The 21,151-nt window shown below is 40.9% G+C and overlaps 1 protein-coding gene across 4 annotated transcripts in view; it reads right to left on the bottom strand.

The window, feature by feature from the left end:
- Positions 1–21,151, bottom strand: part of LOC147015930 (uncharacterized) — a 131,379-nt gene that overhangs the window by 68,419 nt on the left and 41,809 nt on the right. Inside the window, exon 1 of one of the 4 annotated variants that reach the window (XR_015049932.1) lies at positions 13,900–14,178. The exons of the other annotated variants lie outside the window; for them this stretch is intronic. The gene's annotated coding sequence lies outside the window, so the exon portion shown is untranslated. Of the gene's footprint in view, positions 1–13,899; positions 14,179–21,151 lie in introns of those variants that run through there. 4 annotated transcript variants of the gene reach the window in all.

The following is a 21,151-nucleotide window of genomic DNA, read 5'->3' as shown; positions in this document are numbered from 1 at the left end:
AGTCTAGGTTCGATTCCCACCCCGACAAGGAATTGAAAGATTGTTGTTTCATAGGTGCGGACTTGCATCACAAAGTGTGCTGTTCCTAAGTTAGATGTTAAGCTGGCTGTCCCCTCTGTGAGCATCAATTCCCCCACGCGTGAAGTGCAAAGCTGGGTTAACCAATTTGTCTACTCTGTCTGTCTTTCTGTCTATAGAGTACAGACTTCTGTCTATGATCGAGGAACTACTGAATTTCAGTTGAATTATATGTTTTGAACACTGTAAAACATGAATCAGAACATGAGTCAGAATAAGAACCGACAGTTTAGCAATACTTTGTGTCTGAATTTGGCAAATTGTACAGCGTTTCATCCTGAGCAAGCATGGGAACAGAGGGGTAAACATAATCGTTTCACTCTGTCTCTCTGTCTGGCAGTCAAAAAAACTTGAAAACCATTTTCAAACAAGAAACCTACTTGTTTTAAGGATGTCATAAAGGACACAAACAACAGGCATGAAGAACTAATTTAACGTATTAAATAAGGTGGTGTAAAAGACATTGCATCAAAGGCAGTAAACTTCCGATTCAGTGTTTTTTCAACAGCGTTTAAAAGTTTTATTTTATTTCCATTGGATGATATTCTTCAATACTGTAGAACAAAAACCGTCTTACTTGCACTTCCAATAACCCTCAGTTTAACAGTGCAGTACTTGGCCAAAATATTACGCCATCTTGACCAATCAAACATGCTACTCGTGCTCTCGAGGCAAGTTCACTTCAAGATATTCTTCTTCTTCTTCTTCCAAACTGTTTCCAATAACATCCCATGTCCATGCTCCAATAACGTCCCATGTCCTATTTCTCAAGATTACATGAAGTAAGCTCTTCTCTGAACTCTCAAGTTGGTGGATGTTAATATAAAGATCCCATGGTATCGTTAATGAAGAGTCAGTGAATTATTGCCAACACCACGATCAAATTAAATTTAATGCCCTCAACAACTACAGTTGAACGTCAGACTAGGCCAGACAGCTAGTTCATGAAAGACTTGAGTCAAAACCTCCACCACACCAACCTCACCATGATCTGACCATTCCATCAAGCAAGAACATAAAAATAGAGCATTGTGACCAAACATAGTACTCAGATGCAAAAAGGAAAGGATGGCATTGTTAATCAAGGTGTTATAGTACCCAACAACTATGGTGTAAGTAACGTGGAAATAAGAAAAAAAACTAACACCAAGTAACAAGATCTAAAAAAAAAACTAGAGAGTTCATAGAACACCTTACCCCCACACAGTCTTGAAATGAGAACATGGCAATGGCGGATCCGAGGGGGGGTTCACCAGGTGCACTTGAACCCCCCTCCCCTCCACCCTTACAATTATATCACATGATCGTTGTGCGAGATATTACTGGACAATCAGTAATCGCACGTCTTTGGTTTCACTCGACAATTAATCCGAGCCGTGATACTTTTCTCCGCTGGTCCTGTTTTAATTCCTGCGACTCAGTGTTTTGTTATGGCTCCGAAGAGAAAAGCAACATTTTCGGGATCGTGTCCTTCAGCAAAGTGCAGTACAACCCTGAACTATTTCACCATGTAATTCAAAGTTTCAGTGGTTACATCATCCATTATTATAATTAATGATCTGATGACTGCAATGGCGAGTTTAGGTTTCGTGGTCGGGGTCATTTCGCCGCATTTTGTGCTTGTCCGTTCGATATTTTCATTGATTTGTATTGGAAACATTTTGTGTATTTACATTGTTGTTGTAAAGATCCGTCACAATGATTCCAAAATCTTCAGATTTTCTTTAGAATCAGTTAGTGACAGGCCTGAGGCCTTTTCATCAGTACTTCGATATTCCCAAATTTTCCTGTGGAGAAAGTAAATTTATGATCGGACACTGCTAGCTCTGGATAGTTTAACCGTTTTTCTTCGACGATTACATTGACTTAAATAAGGCTTGGTGGTATATTTCACAATATGAGACCATCTTAACCTTAAGTGAACCCCCCCCCCCTCAAAACATTTCAGGATCTGCCCCTGCTTGGGAAGGGAATGTTTTCAACTCTTGCTTTGCATTTCCAAGCACAATCTATATTTTGTATAAGCCCCAATTTTGTCTAAATCTCGATATACCCCAATGATGAGAGTGCGAGCGACAAATTTGATTTGTCGAGGTGGCTTAAAATGACGTAATATTATGTCCAAGTACCGCTAAACTGGAGGTTTTTGGAAGTGCCAACAAGGCGATTTGTGTTATACAGTGTCCAAGTATGGTATATTATTATATTTAAATAAAATAAAAGTTTTAAAGGTTGTTGAAAAAAAAAACTTCTTTGGAAGTTTGCCGGTGTTGATGCACCGTCATTTACAGCACCCCATTTAACACGTTAAATTAGTTCTTCGTCTGTTTTTTGTGTCAGTTATGATGTCCCTAAAAACAGTACGTTTCCTATTTAGGATGAATTTCAATTTTGTTTGACTGCCAGAGACTAATTTTTTTTTTTTTACCTTACTCCTTTGTGCGTATGCACACTTGGGACGAGATTCAGAGTCCAAGTACTACTAAACTGCCAGTTCGTGTTCCAATTCATGTTCCGATTAGTGTTCAAAAAATAAATTTCAATTGAATTTAAGTAGTGATTCAATCATAGACTGACGTCTGAAGACAGAGACAGAGTGAACCAATTAATTGCTTTACCCCACTTTGTGCTTCACGTGCTGGTTAATGCTGTGAAAAGAACTTGGAAGCTGAACTGTAGAGTGCTGGCATTGTGCCAGTGATAGTTGGATCAATGGGAGTTATAAAAACTAAACTCATTGCGATCTTAAAAACTACACCAGGGTATATGAATAATACAAAGGAACTACAATTAGAGTCTGCTCGGGGTTCACTGACGATCCTGAAAAGAACCCTTAAAACAAAAATATGAAAACAAAACTTCATAACTTGATCTATGAAACGCGATCCGTTACTTTGAATCTTGGGAGGATTTCGTTCCACCTTCTGAAGCCCACAAATGGAGATTACCACCAATGGGATCCTGGTCATTAACCCACATGTGAAGTGCAAAGCAGTTAACAATAAACAATTGTTAAACAATTTGGCTATCTGTCTATGATCGAGGAACTACTCAATTTCAATTTAATTTTGACCATTGTAGTGCACGAATTGGAACTGCAGTTGAGCAGTACTTTGTCCCTGGTAAATTGTAATGCGTCTCATTCCGAGCGCACACGTGGACGGAGGAGTAATAGAAGACTTTTGATGTATGCAAAGGTAATATGGTAACATAAGGTAATACGAGACTTTTGACGTTTGAATGCGAATGAGGCCTTTCAAGCATGTTCTGTGAGTTTTCACCAACTCGCTTCTGCTTGCGTGGGAACTTTTAACCTGCCATTGCTGAGATAAAATCTGCAATTCAAATAGTCTCTTTTAACATAAATTTTCAGCATTTAAACGAAAGAGTGGCAATTTCAGGATGGATAACCACAATTGTTGTGTTCCTGGATGCAAATGAGACTAACCAAAATACAGGTATTACGGAAAATATCTGTGGATGAGAGGTGTCGAGTTCCTCTCATTTCTTGTTAATAGAGGTAAGCGTGGCAGACATACAAAAGCAGACACACGCGCGCACGCACGCACGCACGCACGCACGCACGCACGCACGCACGCACGCACGCACGCACGCACACACACACACACACACACACACACACACACACACACACACACACTTCTCCTTTTAGCAATAGATGCAAAATATATAGCACAATTCATCTTGTGGCCCTGAAACCAAATAAAAAAAGATATTTATGATAGCTCCCACTCCATTTCCCTCCACCCACACCCCTGCACCCCCCCCTTATGATTAATCGTAATTATCATTTTAGAAGTTGATTTCAAATCCTGTGCATTCACAAGTCACAGATATGTCCTTCCCATTGGTGGTCAGAAGCATGCAAACCAAATATGGTGTTTCCCTCCAACTCTTTCTGTGTGCAGAGGCAAATGACAGCTTTCTCTCAGGTACTTTTCCAAATATTTTGGCTTCTTTTAGAGGCTTTGTGAGCTATTTTAGGTAACAATCATTATCGTGCATGCATAGTAGAAGTTCAGATGTCCCGAAGATCGCTATTTCTATGGGTTTCTGCATATGGACACCAGACATTCTGGGGCAGATTTTGTCATTTCGAAAGTCCCGTATTATTTTAGTCTGTCTTGCAGTCTGGCCGTCAAACAAAATTGAAAATCATTCCAAACAGGAAACTTACTATTTTTAGGTAGAATACATCATAATTGACACAAACAACAGGTAAGAAGAATTAATGTAACGTCTTTAATAAGGTGGTGTAAAAGACAGTGCTTCAATGGCAGTAAACGTTCAAAAATTTTTTTTCAACAATCTTTAAAACTTTTATTTTATTGAAATTGAATTATATACATGAACACTGCAGAACACGAAACGTCTTGTTTACATTTCCAAAAACCTCCAGTTTATCAGTACTTGGACAAAATATTATGCCATTGTATGCCACCTCTACCAATCAAGTTTTCCGCTCATGTGTGCTCTCAGGATTGGGGAATATTGAGGTTCAGACAATATCGTGGATTGTAAGAAATATAGATTGTGGTCAGAAACGTAACGCAAGAGTTTAAAAGACTCTTCCCATGTCCATTTTTCAAGACTGCATGGTGGTAAGGTATTCTGTGAAGTCTAGTTTTTTTTAGATCTTGGTACTTGGTGTTTTTAAATTATTATCTTGCCAAAACGAAGTTTTTGCAAGATATGTTAGTCAGCTTGTATGTTTTTTTATTTTTTATTTTTTTGTTTGTCTGTAATCACGTATAAAAAATTCTGCAGAGCACAGTTATCATTGGAAATTTTTGTAACTTCGCATATCAGAGGCCTATAGAGGTCCCTTTCAGCACACAAAATTTTGAAGGTCAAGGTCAAAGGTCAAGGTCACTTTGTCGCAAATCAGGGGAGTCGACGAAACCCTTATTTTTTGAGTAATTTTGATCAGATCGTCTTCAAACTTCATGGGAATATAGTTTATGGTCTGGCGCTCAGCTGATTAATTTTTGGTGGCGATTGGCCTTGACCTTCATATGTTTTATTTATTTATTTATTTATTTGTCTGTAATCACGTATAAACCACTCTGCAGAGCACAGTTATCATTGGAAATTTTTGTAACTTCGCATATAGAGGTCCCTTTCAGCGCATAAAATTTTGAAGGTCAAGGTCAAAGGTCAAGGTCACTTTGTCACAAATCAGGGGAGTCGACGAAACCCTTATTTTTCGAGTAATTTTAATAGAATCGTCTCCAAACTTTATGGGAATGTAGTATATGGTCTGGCACTCAGCTGATTAATTTTTGGTAGTGATTGGCCTTGACCTTCATGGTTAGCACCTGAGGTCAAACATATTTGACCCCAAGGTCAAATTTTCAAGTTTTAGGAACCGTATCGTGTAGTACCTCAAATTGAACACCTCAATGAGTGCTTTCTAGATATGTCAAGCTTGAGACATTATGATGTCATTTGGTGACGTTATGAGGCAAAAGCATATTTTTCATGGTTACTCTGTAGAACGATTCTCATCGGAATCTCTCGTAGGCAGATATTCCTCAAGGAGTCGCTCCTGGTGGATAGCAGCTCTGTTCACCTCAGTGTGACCTTAAAGAAGTCACACGTGGTCACCTTTTGGCAAGATATGGGTCACCCTGCGGGTGACATTGGTTTATTTCTATGTTATTTATACCATAGTTGTTGGGTACTAACACGTCGATTAGCAATGTCGTCCTTTCCTTTTTGCATCTGAGTACTATGTCCGGTCACCGTGCTTTGTTTTCTATCTTCACGCTTGATGGAATGGCCAGATCGTGGTGGGTTTGGCATGGTGGAGGTTTTGAGCCAATTCTTTCATGAACTAGCTTTTCTCAAGACTACGTGAGGTAAGGTGTTCTATGAACTCTCTAGTCAGAAGCAGTGTTAGAAGAGCATTCTCCACAGCCTAGGATGGCCCTTACACCAGGTTAAGTGCAGAATATTTAAGTACCCAGAGCACCACTTGATGTACATATAACCAGGTGCAAAATGGAGGCCGCAGCCTTCGGTAAAAAGTGGATGCGGTACCATCCACCCCCATCAACCATCAGTCCGTGCATCCTCAATGGAATCTCTCGTCGATGCTTGAAATGATACTACTTGCATGAAAGTCTTCATGTTCACAAAAAGCCTACATTTCCAGGGACATTTTGGACCGAAAACTCCAGAATGTTAACTGTGTGGTTAAAAGTGTTGTCTTGTAAATCATGACCTTGGTATGAACATCAACACATTCAGCTCGAAGTGTCATCACGTTGCGTTTGTTCCTCAAATAAAACGTGGAACCCATCACACATTGATTGCATAATGATGTCTCTTCAAAGTAGGATGAGGAGGTATATCTTGCAATCATGAAGAGATATTGTTTATTTTGAAATGCTCCATTGCTTTTATGTCAATTACTATCGCTACTCAAAAAAAACACACACACACACACACACACACACACACACACACACACACACACACACACACACACACACACACACACACACACACACACACACCAGTAACAGCTATTCCTATAAAATTATATTACAATTTAAAGGATGCTGTGAATGATGTCAATTTCACAACACCGACCTGTATTTAACTTTATCTTGATTGCAAACTTCAAAATAGTTTCTTTACCTGAAGTTAGAACGTTAATCTGCAAGCAATTGACTGATTTTGTGACTGCCTGGATCATCGGCAGGACACCATTCTTCCTTGAGATTGATCCTTTCAGCCGAGAACCTCTCCAAATGACGGATCCACAATCCACATCAATAGATGTTAATAAACCCAATTATTTTTTGAAAAACAATAAGAACATAATAAACAGAAGAAAAACCTACATCAATAGATCCACAAGCTCAGTTGCATCCAGACAGTCAACCCAGTAATCTGATCCATCCATCCATTGGGACCAAACTCTGTGCAGAGCGTTGGTGCTTCCTTAGCAGTCTCCTTGGCTATTGGGTACAATCCTGGACGGGTCACCACTCCAACACAGGATACCAGCAAGCTGGCACTCATTTTGCCGACCTCGGAAGGATGACATGCAGAATCAACCCCACCTGGTATTAATTCAACAGCCAAGGGGGATGTGAACTCAGAATCCTCGGATCCCAAGCCCACCACCCTAACCATTATGCCAACACCAGGCATACTTGTACCAAGTTGATTTAAATCCCTTCAACTGTTCTCAAAGATCTCATTTTTACCTGACATGATCTTTGACCTTTGAACTCTTGACCCCATAATCTAATCAATTTGTATATGTGTCATGATACATACTTGTACGAAGTTTGACGCAATCTGATCAGATCATGAATTGTACTCTATTCAGTGTCCATTCTGCTGAAGCAGTTTCCTTGGCTGGGGTTACAATCCTGGAAGAGTTGTCACTTTGACACAGGAAATCAGGGCAAGAATTTGGAATTTGTTTTCGGGTGCCAGCGAGAGCTCGCCTACTCTTCGAGAAGGACACCGTAGGATCTGTAACTTCCACCAACTAATGCCAGAAGATGGGATTCCCGGTTTGGCATACATCCGGGGGATGGCACACACATTGATGAATCACTCTGAAGCCTGTGAAACACTGGGATGACAGTTTATAGTAGGGCTGGGATTCAAACCTACACTAGACAGCTCAGAGACGAGTGTGCACACCTCTAGGCCATCTTGCCAAGTCCCTATGACTCAGAGATGTAATATCACGATTCAACCTTTTCTTCCTCGAATATTTAATGTATTTACAGAAATTCATAACTTTCACCACACATGCCATTATATGACAATATATTAAATAAATCATAAAAATAAATAAAACTAGAACTACCACTTTATAACTGCTGGCAGTGATGACCGGGTACCAAGATGTCTGGCTATGACACAACCCTGCTTTGCTACAACACGGGACTGACGAATGACGGACCGAGTAGCACGAAGTGTTCAATCTATTTATTGCGTATGTAGTTAGCCCTCTTTCCTGGGGACATTGTCGGTATCAATTGAATTGGCATTTAAAATTAGCTGAACACGAAGCAATAAATGTGCAGGAAATGTCACCGTGGATCCACAGGGTAAACTGGAACTCCCCCATACGTCTCTCCGCTATGCGGGATTGGTGAGTTATGGACCCAGTAACACGCTGCATTCAATCTATTTATTACGTAAGCAGTTTGCCCTTTTTCCTGAATACATAGTCGGTAGCAATTTAATTAACTTGAACACAAAGAAATAAATGTGGACACCATCAGCGGGATTCCCCTGAGTCGAATGAGACCCCACACGTTTCTCTACAATGCATGATTCATAAGTTATGCGCTGAGAAACAGGCCATGTTCCATCCATTTATGTACACAGTTGTCCATTTTCCTGGGGTTATCATCGGTATCAATTGAATTGCTACTCCTGTACACTCAAACACATGCAGGCACAGCCAAGTGAGCCTTATGCAAAAAAAAAAAAAAGTTTTCGCTTGTTAAGTTTCGTGTTGATAGGACAAGGTGCATTTTTATATCCAAGATGGCTGCCAAACCATGTCACTTTTGACATCATCATTTTTCCGTATATGCAGCCATGGGGTTGGATGATAATTGCAAAGTTTTGCTTTGATAGGGTAAGTGGTTCCAGAAAAAACAATATTTAATATTTTTCTTAAATCCAATATGGCTGTCAAACCATATGACCTCTCAATTATTCACCAACAAACTTATATCCCCTTGCATTGGAGAATAAGAATGTCAAGTTTCCCCTTGATCTGACCAGCTATTCTGGAGAAGAATATGTTTGAAGGTTTTAGGGTAAATTCAATATGGCTGCCAAACCATGTGACCTATCAATTATAAATTAACAAACTTGTAAAAGGATTTCTTGGGAAAAGTGTGCGTGAGTTTTGCCTAAATCTGTCCAGCCGTTCTGGAGAATAATATATATATTTTAATTTTCAATGTAATATGGCTGACAAACCATGTGACCTATGACATCATAACTTTAAATTCTGCCTCTAATGGGGAAGGAGAACACGCTTGTGAAGTTTCGTGTTAATCGGATGAGGTGCATTTTTCTATCCAAGATGGCCACCAAATCATGTGATTTGTGACGTCATAATTTTAACATATATGCAGACATGAGGGTGGATGATAGTTGCAAAGCTTTACTTCGATAGGTTAAGTGGTTCCAGAGAAAACATAATTTAATATTTTTCTTCAATAAAATATGGCTGCCAAACCATGTAACATATCAATTATTCATTACCAAACATTACCAAATCCCCTCCCCAAGGAGAATAAGTTTCTGAAGTTTCCCCTTGATCTGACCAGCTGTTCTGGAGAAGATGTTTGAAAGTTTTAGGGTAAATTCAATATGGCCACCAAACCATGTGACCTATCAATTAGAAATTAATAAACTTGTAAAAGGATGTCATGGGGAATGTGTGTGTAAAGATTCGCCTCAATCTGTCCAGCCGTTCTGGAGAAGGTTTTATAATTTTTTTTTTCAAAACATTATGGGCTGCCAAACCAAGTGACCGATGATGTCATCATATATATTATTTTCTACGGTGAATTGTTGCGAAGATGATGCTCAAGAAATTACATTTTTTTCCGATACAGCGTTCTCCCAGTCAAATTTCCACCAGGATACCACTTTCCCAATGACATCACAAAAAATGACTCGTGTTCCCCATGGGGAGTTTTTAACATGTGCCAAGTTTCAGTTTTTTTCATTGCACGGTTTCAGAAACACAGAGGCCCAAAGTTTTTCGGTTTTTCAAAGATGGCGCCCGTACCATGTGACCTATACGTCATAATTATCAATGAAGTATGCTGTCAAAAAGATACATACAATGGTGAAAATTTCATGTCGATGGAACTTACGACTCCCGAGTTAATGAATTTTAAAGCGAAAAAACCAGAAAAATCGCCAGTGGAATAAAAATAAACAGAAGAAAAACAATAGGTTACCCAGCCTTGTAGGCTTGGAACCCTAATAAACAGAAGAAAAACAATAGGTTATCTCGCCTTGTAGGCTTGGTACCCTAATAAACAGAAGAAAAACAATGGGTTACCCAGACTTGTAGGCTTGGAACCCTAATAAACAGAAGAAAAACAATAGGTTACCTCGCCTTGTAGGTTTGGTACCCTAATAAACAGAAGAAAAACAATGGGTTACCCCGACTTGTAGGCTTGGAACCCTAATAAACAGAAGAAAAACGATAGGTGACCTAGCCTTGTAGGCTTGGAACCCTAATAAACAGAAGAAAAACAATAGGTTACCTAGCCTTGTCGGCTTGGTACCTAATAAACAGAAGAAAAACAATGGGTTACGCAGCCTTGTAGGCTTGGAACCCTAATAAACAGAAGAAAAACAATGGGTTACGCAGCCTTGTAGGCTTGGAACCCTAATAAACAGAAGAAAAGCAATGGGTTACCCAGCCTTGTAGGCTTGGTACCCTAATATAAACAGAAGAAAAGCAATGGGTTACCCAGCCTTGTAGGCTTGAAACCCTAATATAAACAGAAGAAAAACAATAGGTTACCCAGCCTTGTACCCTAATAAACAGAAGAAAAGCAATGGGTTACCCAGCCTTGTAGGCTTGGAAACCTAATATAAACAGAAGAAAAACAATAGGTTACCCAGCCTTGTACCCTAATAAACAGAAGAAAAGCAATGGGTTGCCCAGCCTTGTCGGCGTGGAACCCTAATCAACAGAAGAAAAACAATGGGTTACCCAGCCTTGTAGGCTTGGAACCCCAATAAACAGAAGAAAAACAATAGGTTACCCGGCCTTGTAGGCTTGGTACCCTAATAAACAGAAGAAAAACAATAGGTTACCCAGCCTTGTAGGCTTGGTACCCCAATAAACAGAAGAAAAACAATAGGTTACCCAGCCTTAGTACCCTAATATAAACAGAAGGAAAACAATAGGTTACTCAGCCTTGCAGGCTTGGTACCCTAATAAACAGAAGAAAAACAATAGGTTACCCAGCCTTGTAGGCTTGGTACCCCAATATAAACAGAAGAAAAACAATGGGTTACCCAGCCTTGTAGGCTTGGTACCCTAATAAACAGAACAAAAACAATAGGTTACCCAGCCTTGTAGGCTTGGTACCCTAATAAACAGAAGAAAAACAATAGGTTACCCAGCCTTGTAGGCTTGGTACCCCAATAAACAGAAGAAAAACAATAGGTTACCCAGCCTTAGTACCCTAATATAAACAGAAGGAAAACAATAGGTTACTCAGCCTTGCAGGCTTGGTACCCTAATAAACAGAAGAAAAACAATAGGTTACCCAGCCTTGTAGGCTTGGTACCCCAATATAAACAGAAGAAAAACAATGGGTTACCCAGCCTTGTAGGCTTGGTACCCTAATAAACAGAACAAAAACAATAGGTTACCCAGCCTTGTAGGCTTGGTACCCTAATAAACAGAAGAAAAACAATAGGTTGCCCAGCCTTGTAGGCTTGGTACCCTAATAAACAGAAGAAAAACAATAGGTTACTCAGCCTTGTAGGCTTGGAACCCTAATAAACATAAGAAAAACAATGGGTTACCCAGCCTTGTAGGCTTGGAACCCCAATAAACAGAACAAAAACAATAGGTTACCCAGCCTTGTAGGCTTGGTACCCCAATAAACAGAAGAAAAACAATAGGTTACCCAGCCTTAGTACCCTAATATAAACAGAAGGAAAACAATAGGTTACTCAGCCTTGCAGGCTTGGTACCCTAATAAACAGAAGAAAAACAATAGGTTACCCAGCCTTGTAGGCTTGGTACCCCAATATAAACAGAAGAAAAACAATGGGTTACCCAGCCTTGTAGGCTTGGTACCCTAATAAACAGAACAAAAACAATAGGTTACCCAGCCTTGTAGGCTTGGTACCCTAATAAACAGAAGAAAAACAATAGGTTGCCCAGCCTTGTAGGCTTGGTACCCGAATATAAACAGAAGAAAAACAATGGGTTACCTAGCCTTGTAGGCTTGGTACCCCAATAAACAGAAGAAAAGCAATAGGTTACCCAGCCTTGTAGGCTTGGTACCCTAATAAACAGAAGAAAAACAATAGGTTACCCAGCCTTGTAGGCTTGGTACCCCAATAAACAGAAGAAAAACAATAGGTTACCCAACCTTAGTACCCTAATATAAACAGTAGAAAAACAATAGGTTACTCAGCCTTGCAGGCTTGGTACCCTAATAAACAAGAAAAACAATAGGTTACCCAGCCTCGTAGGATTGGTACCCCAATATAAACAGAAGAAAAACAATGGGTTACCCAGCCTTGTAGGCTTGGTACCCTAATAAGCAGAACAAAAACAATAGGCTACCCAGCCTTGGTACCCTAATATAAACAGAAGAAAAACAATAGATTACCCAGCCTTGTAGGCTTGGTACCCTAATATAAACAGAAGAAAAACAATGGGTTACCCAGCCTTGTAGGCTTGTTACCCTAATAAACAGAAGAAAAACAATAGGTTACCCAGCCTTGTAAGCTTGGTACCCCAATAAACAGAAGAAACACAATAGGTTACCCAGCCTTGGTACCATAATATAATCAGAAGAAAAACAATAGGTTACTCAGCCTTGCAGGCTTGGTACCCTAATATAAACCGAAGATAAACGATCGGTTACCCAGCCTTGTACGCTTGGTACCTTAATAAACAGAAGAAAAGCAATGCGTTTCCGAGCCTTGTAGGCGTGGAACCCTAATAAACAGGAGAAAAACCATAGGTTACCCAGCCTCGCAGGCTTGGTACCCTAATAAAAAGAACAAAAACAATGGGTTACCCAGCCTTGTAGGCTTGGTACCCTAATAAAAAGAAGTAAAACGATAGGTTACCCAGCCTTGTAGGGTTGCTACCCCAATAAACAGAAGAAAAACAATAGGTTACCCAGCCTTGTAGGCTTGGTACCCTAATAAACAGAAGAAAAACAATAGGTTACCCAGCCTTGTAGGTTTGGCACCCTAATATAAACAGAAGAAAAACAATGGGTTACCCAGCCTTGTAGGCTTGGTACCCTAATAAACAGAAGAAAACCAATAGGTTACCCAGCCTTGTAGGCTTGGTACCCCAATAAACAGAAGAAACACAATAGGTTACCCAGCCTTGGTACCATAATATAATCAGAAGAAAAACAATAGGTTACTCAGCCTTGCAGGCTTGGTACCTTAATATAAACAGAAGAAAAACAATAGGTTACCCAGCCTTGTACCCTAATAAACAGAAGAAAAGCAATGGGTTACCCAGCTTTGTAGGCTTGGAACCCTAATCACACACACACACACACACACGCACACACACACACACACACACACACACACACACACACACACACACACACACACACACACACACACACACACACACACACACACACACACACACACACACACACACACACACACACACGTAATAACAACCTTTGTACTACAAATGATGACTGTGTTCTGAACCTGATTGTCTCCAATATGACAATATAAAAAGTTCTTTATATATAAAACAATATAAAATTTATATAAGACAATATAAAATTTATAGTTTGGGCTGCTGATGACATCAGCAGTTAACATGCTGTAGACTAATTAATTGTGCATCTTCATTCTCTGTTTAAAATGTGGTTGTTCGGGCCTCCATTGCCTTTCTTGTGAACATGGCGTCACCACAAACATGTGTCGACAGTAATAGATTGGAGAATAAAACATTATGGGTTAAAAGACTGCACGGAGGTCGAGGCGAAGGCAACCGTGTGATGGAAACGTCACACCAAATCTTTAGTGTTTTTGAGAAGACCTTTTTACCAGAGTCGATGAAAGCACTTTTCTCATGTGGCGTTTCAAAACAGTACCCCTCGGTAGAGCGATCAACATGTGGTTTCACGGACAGAGCGAGGCGGCCTGTTATTAAAAGCTTGAGGCAGCAAGCGGAGGAAGAGATAAACGGTCGTCACACGGGGGGAGAGAGAGAGAGAGAGGGACGTTAAGAGAAGTTGTTATTGTTATCTGTTTTCCCGGCGTGCGAACGAGCAGGGATCGTGACCCCCACGGGACGGGAGCTGCGGGGCCGATAAATCCCCTCACAAAGCGCAGAGCGCGGTCGCAGAAAAGCCACTCGTCACACTCCGCCGGCGCGGCCCATTGTGTCCCTGCCAGGGGCCTCTTTAGCGAGCACCTTGATTCATGGCGCTTCTCGACTAGTTATATAATGACGACAGGTCGCCCCGCGCCAAGAGTGGAAATGCTTCCATGACAGATATTGGCCCTGTCCCGGTGCGTCCCTTTAAGTGTTGTAGAGGAATAAAGGAACGAAAATAAAGCACTAGAGCAGGGGTCCTTCCGCATGACCATGACTCGAACGTGCTAATTAAGCAGCTGTTGCATTACGGTCTAAGATGTACGGCACCGGGGAACGGGACTGCTGATGGTCTTGGTTCCATGGACAAAGAGCGCCCTCTTACGGTCTGGATGAGTACCATGCTCCCTCAAAAGGAAGTTCTATCAATCGCTTACTAGTTGGTTCAAGATCATTCACCCCTGCTTACACATCATCCGAGGGCTCACTGGTTGGTTCAAGATCATAAACCCATGTTTAGACCCGAACCAAGGGCTCACTGTGTGGTTCAACATCATATACCCCTGTTTACACCCCAACCAAGGGCCCATGGTTGGTTTAACATCACTTCCCTCTTCTTGTACAAAATGCTTGTTCATTCAGGAAGCCCCATCAGGATCTGGTTCTTTCAATGTCATTTTTCTCCTCTTCTTTAGTCTGCTGCACATCGATGCTGGTTGCACCATTTCCAGGAAGCGCAGCTGTGTAGTTGATGCAGTACCTCCCTCTGTAAGTTTGGGTAGGAATTTGCTGAGGGTGCCAACGATACCTTGCCTACTCTAAACGAAAGACACCGTGGGATCTTTAACATCTACCAATTCACGCAGGCAGACGGGACGCTCAGCCGAATGTCTATCCGAGGCACGGAGTACTTTGTGTGTGTGCCTGTGAAGCACCAATCCAACATTATATAGTCGGGTCGAGAATCAAACGCAGGCAAGACAGCTTAAAGGCAAGTGGACTACCACTGCACCATCGTTTTCAAACATCCTATCAGGTTTTATTTTCGTCTTCCTTGCTGCCTTGTATTGTCATCCTATAGCCTTTCTTGTATGCTTCAGACTGAGTTACTTTAAATATTTTAAAAGGTTTATACTTACATTTAAGAGAATTTTTAAAGCTCAAAAGGCTCTCTTTCTCTTGTTAGCTTTGCTTAAAATCAGAATAAATCATTTCTACACACCATTTGTGATATCCAGGCTACCTACCCTCCTTTAAATAGTTCAATCATCTGAAGCCTTGAGATCTGAGGGTCTTGAACCAAGTTATCCAGATGCATGAAGTGGCTGTTTTGGCCTATCCAGCATACACCACCACAAGACTCCAGAGAACACAACAATCCAAAATCTGAATTGATGAGAACTTTGCAGGGACAGGAAGATGTGAATTTAGGAAATGGTGAGGGTATACAGAGTGGATGGAAGAGGAGTGATAAAGATGAGAGAGAAAATATTTTTTGCCAGGAGATGAAAACAAAGAAATATGCACCAAGGACATCATATGCACATATGACTAACAACAACAAAAGTCTATTACTGTCTCTCCTCTGGCTAGACACCTATATCTTTCTCATACGTCTGCCCCTAATATGAGGGCCATTCAAAAGGTTCTCAGAACGAGTTGCAATCGGCCAAGAAATGTTAAGGTTTTCTTCTTTTAAATTTAAAGTACATATCATTTATAATGAATTTTTAAAAAAAATTATTATTCCTAATATACCAGACTCAGTGGAGTAATGGTTATAGCATCTGCTATGAGTCTGCGAGGTTGGAAGTTCAAATCCTGGCCCAATTATACCAAAGACTTAAAATGGTGTGTGCTGTTTCCTTGATTGATGCTCAGCATTTAAAAGGATAGAGCATGAACAAACAATGCTGGGAAGACAATGGTAAACCACCCAGTATCACCCTCACCAAGAAACTACTTCAGCACCAACACTCTGAAAAGAGTATGGAACATCAAATCAAATCAAAATGATAACTGCTTCTCTTGTAAATATTTTCAAGTGTTTATGTGTTACTATTTCAAGGCTGAACTGTAGCCCCTAGAGGCCCCAACTTTTGGGTATAGATACTGTACATCAGAATCTGGGTAAAGTTTTCAGCCAGCACATGTTGACCTTGAGGTCTATTTTGAGGCCACTAAAGGCTGCTATAAAGTGTATATTGGGATGTGGGGTCAGGCAATGTTGCCTGCAGGCCTGCAGACAAAAGGTAACCACCATGAGGCCAATAACTCCAGAGCTTTTCAATGTCCAACATGTCCCGAAACCCCTGCCGGGAAAAGCTCATTATCATGAAAGCAATAACTCCATACATTTTCAATGCACAATGCAACCCCTACGTAGTTGTTTCCCTGTGCAGTGCCGGGTACCCAGTCGAGTAATTATATATAGTGTACACTGTACATATATATTTTTATATACAATGTCAAGGCACGTATAAGAGCTAACACACAGAATGTATAACAAGGGGAGCAGGAGACAAGAGGGGTGGGAAAGGGAAGCAGAAAACAGTGGGGAAAAGAGACATGAGGAGATCTGTGGAAGGGAGAGGGATGAGAAAGGCTTCACGGGGTAAACAAGATGGACACTACAGGGACTTTCAGGAAGGAAAGCAGGAAATTTGAAGGAGGTGGGATTGGGGTGGATTGACAGGGGTAGAAAAGATCATGGTTTTGGATGGGTCAAGATAAGAGATGGTGGTGAAAATGGAAGATGGTATGGTAAATGATAAGAGAAGGTATATGGAAAAATAGAAAATAAACTGCTATTTTATAGACACGTGGTTCATATAACTTTTGAATGCCCATCATATCTATCTCATCCTCTCTTTAAATGATGTCTACATGAACTACCCTTCCATGCAGCTATTGCATATCCATTCCTCTACGTGTGAAACACCCAAGCATCATTTTGTTCATGCCCTTTTGCTTCTATTCTTCATACTTTCTGCCCAAATGTTTTATGTTTATTTTTTTTACCAATCAGGTCACCTTTATTCCCTACCACCCCCCCAAAAAAAATCTGTCTTCCTAACGGGTAAAGATTGGTTCCTGGAAGTTGAGCATAAAGCGACAAAAGGAAAAAGAAACAAGTCACACAAGTAATCCAAACCAATTTTTCCTTCATATCTGATAATGAAACAACATATTTTCGTGTGCAGCCGATGAACACCGACCTGGATGGATAGCCGAACGGTTTTAACTCGGACGCAAACAGCCATGATCCTTGGAGATTATGGCGCATGTGGGATGGAAGGTGGCGAGGGCACGTACCAGACGGAAGGAAGCATATAGGTTTATCCTCGAGCCCACAATAGTCCTGGAGCCAAGGGCAAAAAGTGGCATAAAAGGGCCCCAAAATCACTCTCCTTATTTGGATAGAGGACCAATTTGGACACATTTTGAAGGAGGGTGGACATCCTGAAACCCGGCAGTAAAGCCAGAATTCATGGTTTTGTCAGAATTGCTGGAGACTAAAACCGTGGCAAAAGTAAGGGGTAGAGGAGATTCAAATTGACAAAGCGTCACAAGGAAACAACCTATGGTAACATATTACCACCTAGAATTGAGCTTATAGAGTCACCTATAGGATGAATGTAGGCACGATCTGATTGGTTGAAGTTCAAGGTCACCAGAGGTCAAAATATGACGTCATTTGACTCTTTCCCAAAATCTGGACCCTAAAAAACTAAAACGACCCCCAAAATAATGTAAATGAATGGATTTTTCATATATTGATCAATTCTTGTACAGAACAAGATAGGTAAGTTTTTTTAAAACCAGTGGTGGGAAATGTACGTTTACATTGACCCTTCGGGGTCCAATTTATAACTTGCTGAAATTCGAAAAAAGAACGAAAAATGGCCATTCAGATGCGAAAAGTTCAACTCACTTAAAATATCAACATTTTGTGAATAAATGTCCTGGAATCACTCTATCAAATTGAGAGGTGTTAGGCAAGGCAAACCCCCTCTCATTACAGAAATATTTCGAAGCAACCCAGGCGCCGTGCGAATCCCGAGATTCGAAGCTGCGTCTGGGTGACAGAGGCTAGCCCTGGACGGGAATCTACCTGGGGCAATCCCAGGTGGGAATCCCCAGTTAAAACATCGGTCCGCATGGCATCATTAAGCTCATCTAATCAGCTCATCGATTTTCATGGAAATTACATAAGGTAAGTACATTAGTTAGACAATGGTGCTAAATATTAACTGATTGTATACATATTGCATAGAAAAGCATTGCCGTACAGCATAAAATTCATGCAGATTGTCCCCAAAGAATGGAGGAAAAAACCTTCAAGAAATCCATGTGATCGATGACACTGTAAATTCTGTCACAAAGACGACTGATCTGTCTCAGTTTATGGCAAGTTGTTCCACAACCTAGGAGCAGCACATAATGCCCTGTCAGCCTCCCCTTCACTACACAAACATCAGACCCGCGGAATACCTAAAGGTCTAGGCCTACAGCTATTATATGGGCCCTAATCCATATGTCATGAGTTAACACAGTAGTGCTGGTGGTTTGGAAATGGGGCCCCACTATGGACACTGTAAGATTTTAATTGCAAGCCCATTTTGTTTTCCAGGAAATGAGATTGCTGATTCACCAAGTAAACGGCTGAGGACGACGTCGCCATCACCGACCTTCTCCAACAATACCGAGAAGTGCATCATGTCAGAAGACTGATCTTGAACATGAAACTACGAGCACAGAGATTGGTTGGGCATGAATAATCAGAGCAGCAGGCATTAGAAAGGACATTGTTTTTGAAAGACTGAAGCAAGCTGACCACAGTAAAATTACGTATCATGTTAGCAATGACTGTTACAAAAAGTACACACATAAGAAGATACTTGAAAAACTTAGGCAATCAAACTTCAGCTCCACTGCAGCTGGCCAAGGTAATGCTAACCCCAGCCCACGGCAGAGTGCCTCGTCTGCTGACCAACGGTCACGACGGTCAATAGCAGCCTCACGGGATTCAGCATGTCGGTCAGAGGACGTCGATCTCTTCGCAAAAAAGTGTTTTGTATGAGGCAATGCAAAACATAACAACGTGTCCACCAAGTACTGAATATCTGAAAAAGAAAGAGCAGAATCGTTCCTCCAGGCAGCTTCCTTACTTCAGGATGAAGTTTTTACACAGACATGTGATCTTCAAGATGTAAATGCCATGTTTGGAGTGGATTTGTACCGCCACAAACAGTGTATCCGAAATTACATCATTTGGGGGAAAAACTATCCTCCGAATCTGTGTCATCATGTCAAACAAATTCTGTTCCACAAGAGGGAAGCGCTGTTCCAAAAGCATCAGGCGGAAGCCAGAAATTGGATTCGGATGCGTTGAAGAGTTGTGGTGCCCAATTGAGACGGTGTATCTTAGAACAGGATTTGAAACTGGACAACAAATTCTGTGATGCTCGTGAACTAGAAGAGGCATACAAAGACATTGTGATTCCAAAGTTAGTTGCAGATTTCTTCTCTGCACTTTTTGACATTGACATCAAGTGCAATGACATTGACAGCGAGGATCAACTTGAAAACACTGAAATGAACTCTGAAACTGCAAAATTGAAAAAGATGTTGTCTGTGTATCAAATCATCTTCTACATTTTGAACAATGGTAGAAAACGAATTCCACTACACATGATGAATTCTGAATCAATTTACAATGCTTGCAGGTCAAAAACCGTGATTTCTAGCCTGAATCGGTTTGGACTGGCAATGAGCTACGATGAGATTCTCCGATATCATTCAGATATGACATCATTTGTTACTGAATCAAGCCAGGGTCGGGTACCTCTCCCTAGTATGTTTAATCCTGCCAAATTCACCATGGGGGGCATTCGATAACTTTGACCATGAGGGAAGCCACACTGTCTGGTATTGGGGGGGAGTCATAATACCGTCCTGATTCTTACGCAGGACAAATCACTTGGAGTGTGGCAAAACCCTTTCTTCCTGAAAGAGTCGGAGTCGCTCCGATGCATTTTGAACAAATCCTTGGGAACCTCGTACTGTGATGAAAGGTTGGGCTCCTTTGTTGGTTTGGTGTAACTTTTCAGCACTTGACAAGCTAGTTCTTCCTTGAATTGTCTTTCTCGGTGTGTTACACCCATCTCGGACATATTCGGTTTACCCATGCTATCTGACACTCCAAGTGATTTCTGACACTTCTCGGTATTGTTGGAGAAGGTCGGTGATGGCGACGTCGTCCTCAGCCGTTTACTTGGTAAATCAGCCATCTCATTTCCTGGAAAACAGAATGGGCTTGCAATTAAAATCTTACAATGTCCATAGTGGGGCCCCATTTCCAAACCACCAGCACTACTGTGCTAACTCGTGACATATGGATTAGGGCCCATATAATAGCTATAGGCCAGACCTTTAGGTATTCCGCGGGTCTGATGTTTGTGTAGTGAAGGGGAGGCTGACAGGGCATTATGTGCTACTCCTAGGTTGTGGAACAACTTGCCATAAACTGAGATAGATCAGTCGTCTTTGTGACAGAATTTACAGTGTCATCGATCACATGGATTTCTTGAAGGTATTTTCCTCCATTCTTTGGGGACAATCTGTATGAATATTATGCTGTACGGCACAATATTCTGTACAAGAATTGATCAATAAATGAAAAATCCATTCATTTACATTATTTTGGGGGTCGTTTTAGTTTTTTAGGGTCCAGATTTTGGGCAAGAATCAAATGACGTCATATTTTGAGCTCTGGTGACCTTGAACTTCAACCAATCAGATCGTGCCTACATTCATCATATAGGTGACTCTATAAGCTCAATTCTAAGTGGTAATATGTTACCATAGGTTGTTTCCTTGTGACGCTTTGTCAATTTAAATCTCCTCTACCCCAAACTTTTGCCACGGTTTTAGTCTCCAGCAATTCTGATAAAACCATGAATTCTGGGTTTACTGCCG

Source organism: Eptatretus burgeri, chromosome 12 (genome assembly GCF_056783735.1).
Source record: "Eptatretus burgeri isolate ZD-2024b chromosome 12, Ebu_testis_v1, whole genome shotgun sequence".
Taxonomy (NCBI): domain Eukaryota; kingdom Metazoa; phylum Chordata; class Myxini; order Myxiniformes; family Myxinidae; genus Eptatretus; species Eptatretus burgeri.
The sequence above is the reverse complement of the archived record's forward strand: the minus strand, read 5'-3'. Positions and strand labels throughout refer to the sequence as shown.